At 36.4% G+C, this 15,686-nt stretch overlaps 1 protein-coding gene across 22 annotated transcripts in view; it reads right to left on the bottom strand.

Moving 5' to 3' along the window:
- Positions 1-15,686, bottom strand: part of BAZ2B (bromodomain adjacent to zinc finger domain 2B) — a 336,353-nt gene that overhangs the window by 285,301 nt on the left and 35,366 nt on the right. The window contains exon 1 of one of the 22 annotated variants that reach the window (XM_061395837.1): positions 403-1,982. The exons of the other annotated variants lie outside the window; for them this stretch is intronic. The gene's annotated coding sequence lies outside the window, so the exon portion shown is untranslated. Of the gene's footprint in view, positions 1-402; positions 1,983-15,686 lie in introns of those variants that run through there. 22 annotated transcript variants of the gene reach the window in all.

Below are 15,686 nucleotides of genomic sequence, written 5' to 3'. Positions count from 1 at the left end.
AAGACAGTTGGTAAACATCAGTATAACATCTGTATACAGTAAACAAAACAGTATACCATCACAAGAAAAGCAAGTCACATATGGAATAAAATTTGTTCCTGTACCGTATCTACTAATTTAAATCATGATGCTAGTAACTATCAAATATCTATACTAAGTATTTTTTAAGGATGTATTATATGTATAAGACTATATTCTAGGCAACTAGTTCTTGATTGGCTTCACAAAAATATAAAAGCTATGTCTACCATATATTCTTTTTTCCTCTTTTTTATTGTGTCAAAATAAACATAAAATTTACCATTGTACAGTTCAATGGCATTAAATATATTCACACTGTTGTGCAACTATTACCAACATCCATCCCCATAACGCCATGTGTTCTTTTAAGAGCACACTTACATGACATCCTGATTGTGTGCAGTACAACTAGGGCAAAGCAGGAAGGAAGTCCAATGAGTTAACTGCAATGAACGGAACATAAAGGTGGTCACTAACAATGCAAGTATTCTGTAGTGTTCTGACCTGGAATGTGTAACTTGAATCTAACCATGAGGAGACATCAGCCAATCCTAAATCAGTAGCACTCAACTGGAAAGAAAGTGGTGGGGTGGGGGATGGTGGGGGGAATATTTTCTTCAAACATATCAGGGTTAAAGAAACCTGTAGAGAACTTACAGCTTAAAGGAAACCAAAGAGAAATGACAGTCAATTTCAAAGCTTGATCCTAGAATGGATTCTGTGTAGAATGGAAGCAAAAAAAAAAAAAAAAGAATACTAAGGACAATATTCCCTCCATAAAACAGAAATATGCACAGGAGATTATAACTTTATCCTTATTCTTAAGGATTAAACACTGAAGCATTAGGGTTAAAGGGTCACCACTCAAATGATTCAGAACAACAACAAAAAAAGTAGGTGAATTTAGGAAAAGGATCAAGGCTATGTTGGGTATTCTCCAGAATTCTTATTCTTGCAACTTTTCTGCAGTCTGAAACTACATATAAAGAGTCAAAAATTTGCTTAGGCAGAAGCTACATATGGAACTCTAATTCAAAACACTAAAGAATACAAGGAATTTTAACATATAGGATTCCCTCATAGCTCAATCAGTAAAGAATCTGTCTGCAGTGCAGGAGACCTAGGTTCAATTCCTGAGTTGGGAAGTTCCCCTGGAGAAGGAAATGGCAACCCACTCCAGTATTCTTGCCTGGGAAATCCTATGGACAGAGGAGTCTGGGATTCCAAGTCTACAGTCCTTGAGGTAGCAAGAGTTGGACATGACTTAGCAACTAAACCACCACCACAGCTCTTAGAAAAGTAATTTTAAAAACTATATGTAATTTAAAAGCACGGTCAATTTATCATACCTAATTGTGAACAATGTCAGATCCATGACTTTCATGAAACTGGGCAAATATAATGGGGTCATTTGCATAAGGGAATTCTGTACCTTGGTCAGTAATTTAGATTAAGATTCAGTACTGGTGGGCAATTACCTCTAGCTATGTTTGTTTATGGAGTCGGAGAGTTGGACATGACTGAGTGACTGAACTGAACTGACATTTGTTTATAGTGTTACAGATGTTGAAAAAAGTTTTTATGTCACTGAATTCAGTTCTTGCTGACTAACATTTCATGGGTCAAATCAGTTTTCTGTTGACTCAGCCAGAGTGGTGATTGGCAACTACAATTCAGTAATAGCAGAATGAATAAAATGTCAACTTCTGTGTCTAATACTTATGAGACTCTATAAGCACTTTATTTTTATTCTATGCATTTAAAATATTTTATCTTACTTTTGGTTTATTTCCTTTTTTGCTGCTTCATTGTTTTAATTTTTCAGAAGCCTTTTTGTTTCTTCTTTCATTATATTTTAATCTTACTTTTCCTTTCAATTATAAGTTTTATCTTATTATTCACTGAGTCTCAGTTTATAATGATTAAAAGGAAGCATAGCTTAAGATGGTTAACACAAACCATGAACACATGAGCTAAGCAGATTAGAGTGCTTTTTTCCCATCTATTTTTATGTTAACTTTCTATCAATCTGAGCCTTAGTAAATTAGAAGTCATACATTCAGACAAAACTCATTTCGACAATATTAAAGTATTTATGTTGATATCACACACAGAGGACTGGACACTGTTGCTTTCTCACATTATATATTATTCTTGGTTTTTGCCTTACATCATCAATAGATAAGCTCTATAAAGAATATACATCACAAAAAGGTTAGTGAAACTTTATATTTATTAAAGGGTTTAATGCTCTGGTTTAACTAGAGAAAAGATATAAGTAGTAAACAGTCTTCTGATAGAACTCCAAAACTATCTCCTGGAATTTTTTTTGGCGTCCTTGCTCTAATCTTGTCTACTGGAATGAAATTTTGCAACTTATGAAAATAATTTACACGTATTTTCATATTTCTTAACATATTAATGAAGTACATAAAGCAAGTATCACTGCAGGAAAGGAAATTGAAGTGAAGAGAGAGATTAAATGATTTTACCAAAATTTTATACAGACAGTAAAGTGGCAGATCACAGAGGACTTAAACACCAGTGTGCTCCAAACCTAAACAACTGGAAGTACTTCTCTTGATCACGTGACAGGAGCAAATGAAGGGAAATATAAAAAGAAAATGGTTATGCAGAACCAAAAATAGGATAGTGTGACTATCTTACTAGATATAAACCATCAAGATTATCTTATATAATATGTGCTAGATACCTTATGGAACCATAGGCACCTTGGCACTTTATTTTGTGATGCTTTGCAATAAGCAAACATGTACTATTTCCAAAATTTCTACTACACTATAAAAACAGAATAAAAAATATATAGAGAATATAAAAACGGAATCAGATAGTGATTTTAAAAGCTTTTTTTTTTTGAGCAAGTATGGAAGAACCAACAGGAGAGCAAACAATAAATAATGGTGTTTCAGTTCTGACTCTCAAGATAAGCTCTTCACTGAGAAGGTTTTAACCTGAATCATTGTATTTATAACCAGAACCAAGAAAATAAAGGATCAAATTAGGAAAAGGAAATGAAGACAGAAGAGAGTCACTCACAGTAAAAGGCCTGTCCACATTGGGATATGCTTATTTTGCCATTGATCAAAAGCATTCATTACTGCAGAAGCACAGCTGAAAGAGAATGAATAGAGCCAGTCCTCACAGTTTACCTCTGACCTAGATTCCAAAGAGTAGTTAAGGCTTGCTCTGATTATGGGGTGTGGTTAGAGGGAGAATTTGTCAAGTTGGCAATATATAAGGAGGATACTATAGGAGAGGTAGATACCAATCTCCCTGGAGTTTTTTCAGAGCTCTAGAATAACAATGACAGAGGCTGCACTTGGTAGGGATGGGAGCATGGATGGATAAAGTCTCACCAGGTAGAGAGCTCTAAGGTAGCAGGCTAAAATTTCAAATATCTCCTTACCAAATGGGCACTCTAAAGTGGAAATGAAAACAGAACTGGGGACTCGTCAGGCATTTTTTCAAAGGTATGAGGCTAGATGCTAAAGTAATGGTTTCAAAGGAAAAAAAAATCAACAAAAGTCAAAGGTCCTCCTTAACCCTCTTAGGCTACAGAACGAGGAACTAAATGATTGAATAAAGCTATATTATCAAACCCTTCTGGATATAAGACAGTATCAAGTAAACAGGGATGGAAATCAAGAATCTACCTGCATATTCTTAATAATAGGTCTATATAAATCTATCCTGAGAAAAAGGGAGATGAACAAAAATTCTGTCATTAAAAGGCATGAAATAAACACAGTATATGAAAGATTAATGAAAAAGATGTATGTCAGGAAACAAGAATGAATGACTACTCTCTATTCTCAGGAAAATAATGAAAAATTCTGTCTCTATAAATTATAAAATGAAATAAAACAACATAATGAATTAAAATTTGTGAATTTAATCTAATCCCAATCAAAACGCAAAGGGTTATTTTCTGGAACTTGACAAATACAGTCACAATATACCCGAAAAATATCATTAACAGAATTCTGAAATAAATGAGCAAGGATGAGAGGTTAACCCTAAGAAATACCAAAACTTAAAAAACTGGCAATTAAAAGTGAGGTACCAGAGAAGAAATAAGTTGGAAAAAAACAAAGAATACAAAAACAACCCTGTGAAAAAAACTAGTATATATTTTTTAAGTTGTATTTCAAATTAGTGAAAAGAAAGGATAAATGTTCCATAAACAGTGTTGGGACAACTGACCAGAAATTTAAGAGAAAAATTAAATTGAATCCATAACACACAACTCCAGATTTCCAAATAGGACTAAAAAGGAAACATTTAAAAATATCAGCAGAATCACTTTGGCACAAATAATGACCTCCAGCTAAGTAATCATGGTACCTGTGTCACAAACTACTTTTTATCCCCTCTATATCCATCTCTCCTTTTTAGCCAAGTGACAGAACTCTATTCCCCAACACTACACAAAAACCCACATTTTACCTGGACACTTCACGGTCAGTTGTCAGTTTCATCTTCCAAAGCTCTCTCGTAGCCTGCAACTAAGTTCTGGACAACCTGATATGAACAAAGTGCTTTGTGCAACTTCCAAGTTATATTCTTAAAACAGGCTTACTTTCCACTTCTTTCTCCCTTTGTGATGCTGGGAGAAAGCAAAGCAACAAATAGTACAGTCACTTTGGACTCTCATATAGAATTTATGTGGTTGGGATAAAAAAGCCATTCCTCAATCACTCCCCTCTGGCCTATTATATGTAAAATAAATAAAGTTTTCTCTTACTTAGCAGTTTTGTTCTTTTAGCTATAGTAAGTCAGCTTATATTTTAATATCAAAGCTATAAAATATACAGGGAAAAAAGATCTTAGTACTTACAAAATGAAAATCTCATATAAGAACAATATATACAATTAAATTGATAGTTATTTATACAAGGTTAAACAACAGTTTGTAAACAACAAACTGTGAGAAATATATTTGCAACATATGTGGTAAAAGTTTTATTCTCATGAATAAATAAAATAGGACATCCACTTAAAAGAATAGTGGACAAAATATACAGGCAGGTAATTGCAAAGAAAACATAAATACCAAAGAAAACTGATGATGATTTACATCTAATGTTCTAATAAACATTAATCTAAATAATATACAGTTTTCTCTTTATCAGATTGGTAAGGATTAAAAGGGTGGGAAAATGCATACTCTCACACAGTTAATGAAAATAGACATTGGCACAACTTTTCTGTATGGAAATCTGCCAAACTAATAAAATTTAATGTATACACTCTTTGATCCAATAATTCTACTTCATCTTAAGGAAATAATCAGACACAGAGAGTTCTCACAGAAACATCTTTAACAGCGAAAAAAAAAGAAATTTCTGTTTCCTGATAAAGAGATTGGGTTAACCAAGAATATATCCACAGAAAAAGGGAAGGAACTTAGTTCAGGGAATGGCCAAAGTATGACCAATTAAGGTGACAAGATTCAACATTATCTCTATTTTAAAACATACCTAGAATTAACCAAGACTGACTAGACTCTTCCTATACACACAATAATTAGAACTGGTAACTTGAATGATGAAGACTAAGGCAAAAGAAGTAGCTAAGAAATTTACTAGACACATCCAAACTCCATACTACTTTCAAAGTAACTTAAAGTAATTGAAAGAATTATTCAACATGAGAAAGGAACTAGTAGTTCATTTATATCAGAGGACTTAAGTGACATAAGGAAAGCTGTGTAATTTTTCATAATTCCTTTTGTCTCTAATAATGAAAAAGAGTGGATTACACAAAGTTAAATATTTTCTTTTCTGCAGTAAACTGCATTAGTGAAAGTTGCTCAGTTGTGTGTCTTTGCAATCCCAGGGACTATACAGTCCATGGAATTGTCCAGGCCAGAATACTGGAGTGGGTAGCCTCTTTCCCTTCTCCAGAGGATCTTCCCAATCCAGGGATCAAACCCAGGTCTCACACATTGCAGGCGGATTCTTTACCAGCTGAGTCACCAGGGAAGCCCAAGAACACTAGAGTGGGTAGCCTATCCCTTCTCCAGTGGATCTTTCCAATCCAGGAATCGAACCAGGGTTTCCTGCATTGCAGGAAGATTCTTTACCAGCTGAGCTACCAGGGAAGCCTGTACACTTCAAAGAGAAACTTGACTGAATCCTAACTTTTCCTCACCTTGCAAAGAATTGCCTACCAAGACATAGCAATACTGACATAAAGAAAAACCTAAAGACATACCAATGTTACCTTATCATAGTATCAATATACAAAACATATTTTCCTTATAAAAAATTCCAGTCTCTAACTTTTACATTTGAATTCAGGAAAAAGTACTAAATGAAGATTAAATTCAAAGCAACAGGAGCAACATGGGACAAGAATTAAGAAACAAAGGGTATGGTTTCAATTTCCTACTACCTGAGTCTCAATTTCCTTACAAGTAACATAAGAAGACTGACCACAGTTACAAATACTTTTAATAGAGAACCAGTAAAATGACATGTGCTTTGAAAGAATTACAAGCCTCATGAAAATATTAGTCATATAAGTTCAGGAAATTCTGAACATAATTTACCCTCTTTGTAGATTCATAATACACTCTACAGCAGAAAATATTTAAATTTGTATAACCCACAAATAGGAAAAGGAGTACATCAAGGCTGTATATTGTCACCCTGCTTATTCAACTTATATGCAGAGTACATCATGAGAAATGCTGGGCTGGAAGAAACACAAGCTGGAATCAAAACTGCTGGGAGAAATATCAATAACCTCAGATATGCAGATGACACCACCCTTATGGCAGAAAGTAAAGAGGAACTAAAAAGCCTCTTGATGAAGGTGAAAGTGGAGAGTGAAAAAGTTGGCTTAAAGCTCAACATTCAGAAAACGAAGATCATGGCATCCGGTCCCATCACTTCGTGGCAAATAGATGGGGAAACAGTGTAAACAGTGTCAGACTTTACTTTTTTGGGCTCCAAAATCACTGCAGATAGTGACTGCAGCCATGAAATTAAAAGACGCTTACTCCTTGGAAGGAAAGTTATGACCAACCTAGATAGCATATTCAAAAGCAGAGACATTACTTTGCCAACAAAGGTCCATCTAGTCAAGGCTATGGTTTTTCCTGTGGTCCTCTATGGATGTGAGAGTTGGACTGTGAAGAAGGCTGAGTGCCGAAGAACTGATGCTTTTGAACTGTGGTGTTGGAGAAGACTCTTGAGAGTCCCTTGGACTGCAAGGAGATCCAGCCAGTCCATTCTGAAGGAGATTAGCCCTGGGATTTCTTTGGAAGGAATGATGCTGAATCGGAAACTCCAGTACTTTGGCCACCTCATGCAAAGAGTTGACTCATTGGAAAAGACTCTGATGCTGGGAGGGATTGGGGGCAGGAGGAGAAGGGGACGACAGAAGATGAGATGGCTGGATGGCATCACCCACGTGATGGACGTGAGTCTGAGTGAACTCCGGGAGTTGGTGATGAACAGGGAGGCCTGGCGTGCTGCGATTCATGGGATTGCAAAGAGTCGGACACGACTGAGCGACTGAACTGAACTGAACTGACTGTTAATTATAATTAGAGATAAACTGTCAAAAAATTATTAAAAAATTAAACATCACTGTGCAATTTTACAAAGAAGACACTTTATTTATTGACATTTATTGACATTTTAGATCTCTGTGCAGAGAAGGCGATGGCATCCCACTCCAGTACTCTTGCCTGGAAAATCCCATAGGCAGAAGAGCCTGGTAGGCTGCAGTCCATGGGGTTGCTAAGAGTCGGACATGACTGAGCGACTTCACTTTCACTTTTCAGTTTCATGCATTGGAGAAGGAAATGGCAACCCACTCCAGTGTTCTTGCCTGGTGGGCTGCGGTCTATGGGGTCGCACAGAGTCAGACACGACTGAAGTAACTTAGCAGTAGCAGTAGCAGATCTCTGTGACACAAGTTCAAAGAGATAAACTACTTATCTTAGGATAACTTAGACATTAACTTTTTTTTAATTTTAGTTTTTACGTATGCACTTGTCCTTCTGTATCTACAGGGAACTGGTTCCAGGACCCACAAGGATACTAAAATCTGAAAAGGCTCAAGTCCTTGATATAAAATGGCACAGTATTTGCTAATCTATGCACATCCTCCAGTATACTTTAAATCTTCTCCAGATTATTTATAATACCTAACACAAAGTAAATGCTATGTAAATAGTAGTAAATACAATGTAAATGCTATGTAAATAGTTGCCAGTTCAACAAATTCAAGTTCTGCTTTCTGGTACTTTTTGGAATTTCTTTTTCCTAAATATTTTCAGTCCAAGGCTGGTTGAATCCACTGATGTGGAACCCATGTATACGGAGGGCCAACCATATATATACATTTATTTACATATGTGCATTCATGCTCAGTCATGTCCCACTCTTTGTGACCCAATGGACTGTAGTCCACCAGGCTCCTCTGTCCATGGAATTTTCCAGGCAAGAATACTGGAGCGAGTTGCCATTTTCTCTTCCAGGGGATCTTCCTGACCCAGGGATTGAACACACATCTCTTAGGTCCCCTGCATTGGAAAGTAGATTCTTTACCACTGAGTCACCTGGGAAGCACCTAGTCATATGCAAATAAAAAGGTTTGAAAGGATACAGAGCAAACATTTTTAAGAACGATTTTCGAAATGGCAATTGGCAGGGCCAACGGGGATACATTTACTTTATAAACTGATGGATTTGAGTTTTTCCAAATAAAAGTATATTTGTAATAAAAACAAGTACCAAGAAAAAATATAAATGCACTAGGGCAGTTTGCACTACTTAAAAGTGAATCTTTTCACAACAGAAATATACGGGCTGTTTAAATGCCAATTTTCATGCATTTTTCATAACATGTTATATTTGCAAGTTACTGAATTAAAGCCTTCCTAAACTATTAATTGAAACCTTACCTGTAATAAAGACACATTGCAAAAAACTTAAATTCTGATAATAATAAACAGTTGAGGACTAAAGATCAGCCCTAGAGAATTTTTTGCTGCTATTGATTGTATTAATTCCTACATAGTTTCATAAGAATTTTGAAAGTTAACTCAACAAAATGATATGTACAATTATGAAGTATCCATGGCAACTAAAAACATACTTGTAAACATAAGCGAAAAATTTCCAGTGTTATTTTGTTATGATTATACTTCTGTAAAATGAGAAGCATTTTTTTATAAATCAAACAAATATATGCAACCATGTGTGCTAAACCCTGAAGAAACAGACTGAGAAGTTGCAGCACTTGCCTATCAAGCTTATAGGCAACTGAAATAGAGACAAGTACATCAATTATAACAACACGAGATTCATTTATTCCACGAAAAATGTATTCAGTGCCTACCAGGTGCCAAGTGCTGTCTAGATACTATTTGCTAGTGAACCAAAACAAAAATAATTCTTGCCTTCTTCTGCAGAAAAACTATAATAAAAATATTTGAAGGGTGTAAGTGCCATAAGAAAAAACAGAGCATAAAAAGGGATAGAGAGTAAGTGAAAGGTGAAGGGTTTCCAATTTTGGTTAGGGTATTAAAGGAAGGAGTCACCAACCCTCTCAAGCAGCAGTTGAAAGAAATAAGAACAAGCCAAGAGGTTATCTGAAAAAAAGAAAGTGTAGTCGCGCAATCATGTCACATGATGAAAAAAAAGCTAAGGGGCTATAAGGATGATCAGTGGTGGTTTGGTCGCTAAGTCGTGTCCAGCTCTTGTGACCCCGTGGACTATAGCCTGCCAGGCTCCTCTGTCCATGGGATTCTCCAGGCAAGAATACTGGAGTGGATTGCCATTTTCTTTTCCAGGGGATCTTCCCAACCCGGAAATCAAACCCGGATGATCGTGCAGGGTATTACAGGTTATTGCAAGGATTTTCATATAGGTTGGTTGGTTTTTATAGACTTTATTTTTTTAAAGCAGTTTGTAGTTAGTATTGGAAGCTCTAGCCAGAGCTGTTAGATAAGAAACAGAAAAAAAAGACATCTAAATAAAAAAGGAAGGAGTAAAACTGTCTCTACTTACAGGTGACATATTATATACAGAAAACCATAAAATTCTACCAAAAAAAAACTAGTCACAATTGAAAAATGGGATTCAGTAAAGCTTCGGGATACAAAATTAATATGCAAAATTCTGTTGTGTTTCTATACACTAAAAATGAACTATCAGAAAGAGAAATTAAGACAACAGCAAGGTCCTACTGTATAGCATAGAGAACTATATTCAGTGTCCTATGATAAACCATAATAGAAAAGAATATTAAGAAAAAAAGAAATGGGACTTCCCTGGGGATCCAGTTGTTAAGACTACAGGCTCCCAATGCAGAGGGCCTGGGTTCTATCCCTGATAAGGAAATTAGATTCCACATGCCACAACTAAAGATCCCAGATGCCACAACAAAGACCTGGTGTGACCAAATTAATTAATTAATTTTTTAAAAGTTAAAATCAGAACCACCATATGCCCCAACAATTCCACATCTGGGTATTTATCCAAAGAAAATGAAAATACTAACTGGACCACATATATGCATCCCTATGTTCACTGTAGCAATATTTACAGCAGCCAAGACATAGAAACAACCTGTGTCAACTATCTATGGTTAAAGAAAAAAAGTAAAAATATATAGATAGATAAGATTATTCAGCAATAAAAAAGAAGGAAATCCTGCCATCTGTGATGCGTTTGTACCTTGAGGGCATTATGCTAACTAAAATATGGCTAAGATTAATGCCATATGATCTCACTTATACATGGAATTTTAAAAAAGAAAAAACAACACATACACAACAAAACCACCAAACTTATAGATACAGAGAACACATTGGTGGTTGCCAGAGGCAATAGATGAGGCAGGGGGTGGGGGGAAAGAGGGTGCTTAAAACAGATGAAGAGAATCGTATATAAACCTCATGGGATATAATGTACAGTATGGTCAGTTGCTCAGTCATGTCGGACTCTTTGTGACCCCATGGACTGCAGCATGCGGGGCTTCCCCTGTCCATCACCAACTCCCAGAGCTTGATAAACTCATGTCCATTGCGTCAGTGATGTCATCCAACCATCTCATTCTCTGTCATCCCCTTCTCCTCCTGCATTCAATCTTTCCTAGCTTCAGAGTCTTTTCCATTAGAAAAGACAGTCAGTTCTTCACATCAGGTGGCCAAAGTATTAGAACTTCAGTTTCAACATCAGTCCTTCCAATGAACACCCAGGACTGATCTCCTTGCAGTCCACGGGACTCGCAAGAGTCTTCTCCAACACCACAGTTCAAAAGCATCAATTCAGGACTGATTTACTTTAGGATTAACTAATTTGATCTCCTTGCCAGTCCAAGGGACTCTCAACACTACAGTTCAAAAGCATCAATTCTTTGGCACTCAGCTTTCTTTACAGTCCAACTCTCACATCCAAACATGACTACTGGAAAAACCATAGCTTTGACTAGATGGACCTTTGTTGGTAAAGTAATGTCTCTGGTTTTAATATGCTGTCTAGATTTGTCATAGCTTTTTTTCCAAGGAGCAAGCATCTTTTAATTTCATGGCTGCAGTCACCATCTGCAGTGATTTTGGAGCCCCAAAAAACAAAGCCTGTCACTGTTTCCACTGTTTCCACTCTTTCCCCACCTATTTGCCATGAAGTGATGGGACCGGATACCATGATCTTAGTTTTTTCAATGCTGAGTTTCAAGCCAGCTTTCTCACTCTCCTCTTTCACTTTCATCAAGAAGCTCTTCAGTTCCTCTTCCCTTTCTACCATAAGTGTGGTGTCATCTGCATATCTGAGGTAATTGATATTTCTCCCAGCAATCTTGATTCCAGCTTGTGCTTCACCCAGCCTAGCATTTCACATGATGTACTCTGCATATAAGTTAAATAAGCAAGGTGACAATATACAGCCTTGATGTACTCCTTTCCCAACTTGGAACCAGTCTGTTGTTCCACGTCTGGTTCTAGTGTTGCTTCTTGATCTGCATACAGATTTCTCAGGAGGCAGGAATGGTGGTCTGGTATTCCCAACTTTTGAAGAATTTTCCACAGTTTGTTGTGATACACACAGTCAAAGGTTTTCAGGTAGTCAATGAAGCACATGTTTTTCTAGATTCTCTTGCTTTTTCTATGACCCAGTGGATGTTGGCAATTTGATCTCTGGTTCCTCTGGCTTTTCTAAATATAGCTTGTATATCTGGGAGTTTTCTGTTCACGTACTGTTGAAGCCTAGCTTGAAGGATTTTGCGCATTATCTTGCTAGCATGTGAGACAGTGCAATTGTGTGGTAGTTTGAGCATTCGTTGGCATTGCCTTTCTTTGGGATTGGAATGAAAACTGACCTTTTCCAATCTGCTGAGTTTTCCAAATTTGCTGGCATATTGAGTGCAGCACAAAACATGGCCCACTGGAGAAGGGAATGGCAGACACTTCAGCATTCTTGCCTTGAGAACCCCATGACAAGTGAAATTTAATTACCCATATTTAAATATTCTAAATAAAAGTTAAGATACTTTTCCTTCTTCCTTTAATAAGAGTCTATCTTTTTTCTGATACTCAGAATCACCTAACACATCTAGACACTTCCCATGTATTAGTTTTATGGCTGGAATATGGTAATGCTGTCATTAATGACTAGGACTTTGTCCCTACGTTAAATGGCACCAGCCAGATGGCTTTGAAGTTTTTCAGTTCTCTCTTCTTATGAGAAGGCTTGTCAGCTGTACCTGCTTCTTGCCTGAATGTTTACCTAAAGCCTTACTGACCTAAATAAACGGCTTTCTTCTTTACATCCCACTTATCCCACATTTTAGCAAAAGTCACCTTTACATTTCTCATTAAGAAACTTTTTTATTTTTAAGTATGAGGAAAGCAGATTTAATATTCAGAATTTAAATGTATTAATGAATAATTTTACATGGCAAATATGTAATTATTGTTTTTATAGTAATATATTTATTTCACAGTTCCAACTTTAACATTAAAAATCACATTAAGAAAGTTCTACTACATTTAACTAATAAGTTATTGAGGATCTAGAATTTGTGGTACTTATATTATGCTCAGAAGTTACAATCAGCATAGCAAAAAAGAATTTGAGGATGTAGAGGATCTCAAAATTAAAAGTTATTACTTGACTCTGAAAAATACCTGCTTTCATTTTGTGACCTTGTTTGGGTTTTTGTGTGGAAGGTGCCAGGCTTTATATAAATCTGCTGAGTAGAAGTAATCAAATAATCTAATTCTATATACAGCTCAGAATTTTCTTGAGAATTACTACTAAGCTTATTGTCAAACTACCTTAAAATGTAACTAATCTTTAGTTGAACCAGTTTAGTAACTTTAGGCTTATAAATATCTTACTTAAAAAAAATTGAGCAAAATTACTAATTATTCTCCTGTCTGTATCCAAAAACCACTGGCATAAGTGAATTATTTTGAACATTAAAAAATTTGGTCAGTTTTAAAGAATAACCAAAAAATGCATTAAGAAATTAAAATTATTCAATACAATATATAGACTAGAATAATATAATTGTGCATGCGTGCTTAGTAGGTCAGTCCTATCCAACTCTTTGCAACTCCATGGACTGCAGCCACTAGGTTCCTCTGCACACGGAATTTTTCAGGCAAGAACACTGAAGCAGGTTGCCATTTCCTACTCCAGGGTATCTTCCCAACCCAGAGACTGAACCCATGTCTCCTGCGTCTCTCACATTGGCAGGTGGATTCTTTACCACTAGTGACCTGGGAAGCCCCACTATAAACTCTAAGTAATATAAATTAAAGTATAACAACTTGATTTTCAGGTAATATTTCAATCCTACAAGGTCTTACATGTGTTAAGTTCATGCCTAAGAAATGAAAATGTCTCTCTCTTCTCCCTCTACATCTTCCACAGTGCTAAGAGAGATACCTTTTTGAAACCTAAATCTAATCATATTTTCCCCCTTTCTAAATACTTGCAAGCTTCTTCAATGCTTCTTTTAAGCGTCATCTTCCAACATTATTTGCTAACACTTCCTACAACGCCTGAGTTCTTTTAAGACTGTCTGTGCCTTCTCTCTTTTTCTACCTGGACATACATCAATTAATTCTTCAAAATTTGATCAGGAGACTTCCCCAGAAGTCCAATGGTTAAGACTTCGCCTCCCAGTGCAGGGGGTACAGACCTGACCCATGGTTGGGGAGTTAAGATCTTACATGTCTTCCAGACAAAAATAACATAAAACAGAAGCAATATTATTACAGCAAATTCAATAAAGACTTAAAAAAGAGAACTTAAAAAAAATTTGTTCAGATGGTACACCCACCCAAATAAATGCTAGGATATCAACTTATTTGATCACTAATATTTATTAACTATGGTTATACTACCAAGTTTAAGGTCCAGTGCTATTTGTTGTAAATATATAACTTTTAGATGAAAAAACACAGGCAGTCCTTGCCCTCAAAGAGTTTAACAAAATGATGACTTGCTCCCTAAACCCTTACCCCTCTCACAGCTACCTCTTTACAAGAAATCTAAGTGTTCTGATGTACTTATCATACTTCATTGTAATTATTTATATAACTCCTTCTTCCTACTTGGCTTTCTTGGTGGCTCAGATGGTAAAGAATCTGCCTGCAATGTAGTAGACCTGGGTTCGATCCCTGGGTCGGGAAGATCCCCTAGAGAAGGGAATGGCAACCCACTCCAGTATTCTTGTCTGGAAAATCCCATGGACAGAGGAGCCTGATGGGCTACTGTCTATGGGGTCACAAAGAGTTGGACACAACTGAGCAAATCTATGAATTAATTGTGAGTCTTCTTAAAACATGATAACTCTAAAATATGACTTTAGCCCTGTGTTTCACAGTTACTGCTATTATCTTAGATGGGACAATTCACTGGAGTAAGGCTGCTCCAAACCTTACAGATGGTTAACACTGTCAATAGTTCCCCTTCAGTCATTGTGAAATCAAAATGTCCTACATACTTATAAGTGCCCCTAGATGAATGATTCTCCCCTGAGATCATAACGCCTGCTTAATTTTGTGACTTCGTTCAACTTTATTTGCAAATAAATCTACTTCACTGAAAACAGTTGCTATGCATATTTAAAACTAAAATTTAAAATACATGTAATATAAAAAGATTAATATTAAATCATATATGAGGTATAGATTTAATATTTAGCCTCTCTATCTTAAGGAGATATACATAAGCAAAAAAGACTAAACAATTTATTTAAATGCAGGAAAAATCATAGAGAGTCCAATTTGGGGGAAAATACTGGATATCTACCAAGGAGAGGGCAATGGCAACCCACTCCAGTACTCTTGCCTGGAAAATCCCATGGGCGGAGGAGCCTGGTGGGCTGCAGTCCATGCGGTCGCGAAGAGTCGGACACAACTGAGCGACTTCACTTTCAATTTCATGCATTTGAGAAGGAAATGGCAACTCACAACAGTGTTCTTGCCTGAAGAATCCCAAGGACAGGGGAGCCTGGTGGGCTGCCATCTATGGGGTCGCACAGAGTCGGACGCGACTGAAGCGACTCAGCAGCAGCACCAAGGATTTAACTGGAATATAATTTGAGAGAGATGTGCATAGACTCAGATGGGACCAGACAGCTTCAAGGAACTGCTTGGAAAAATCAACCTG

Source organism: Bos javanicus, chromosome 2 (assembly GCF_032452875.1).
Source record: "Bos javanicus breed banteng chromosome 2, ARS-OSU_banteng_1.0, whole genome shotgun sequence".
In the NCBI taxonomy this organism is placed as follows: domain Eukaryota; kingdom Metazoa; phylum Chordata; class Mammalia; order Artiodactyla; family Bovidae; genus Bos; species Bos javanicus.
This window is presented reverse-complemented; position numbering and strand designations above follow the sequence as displayed.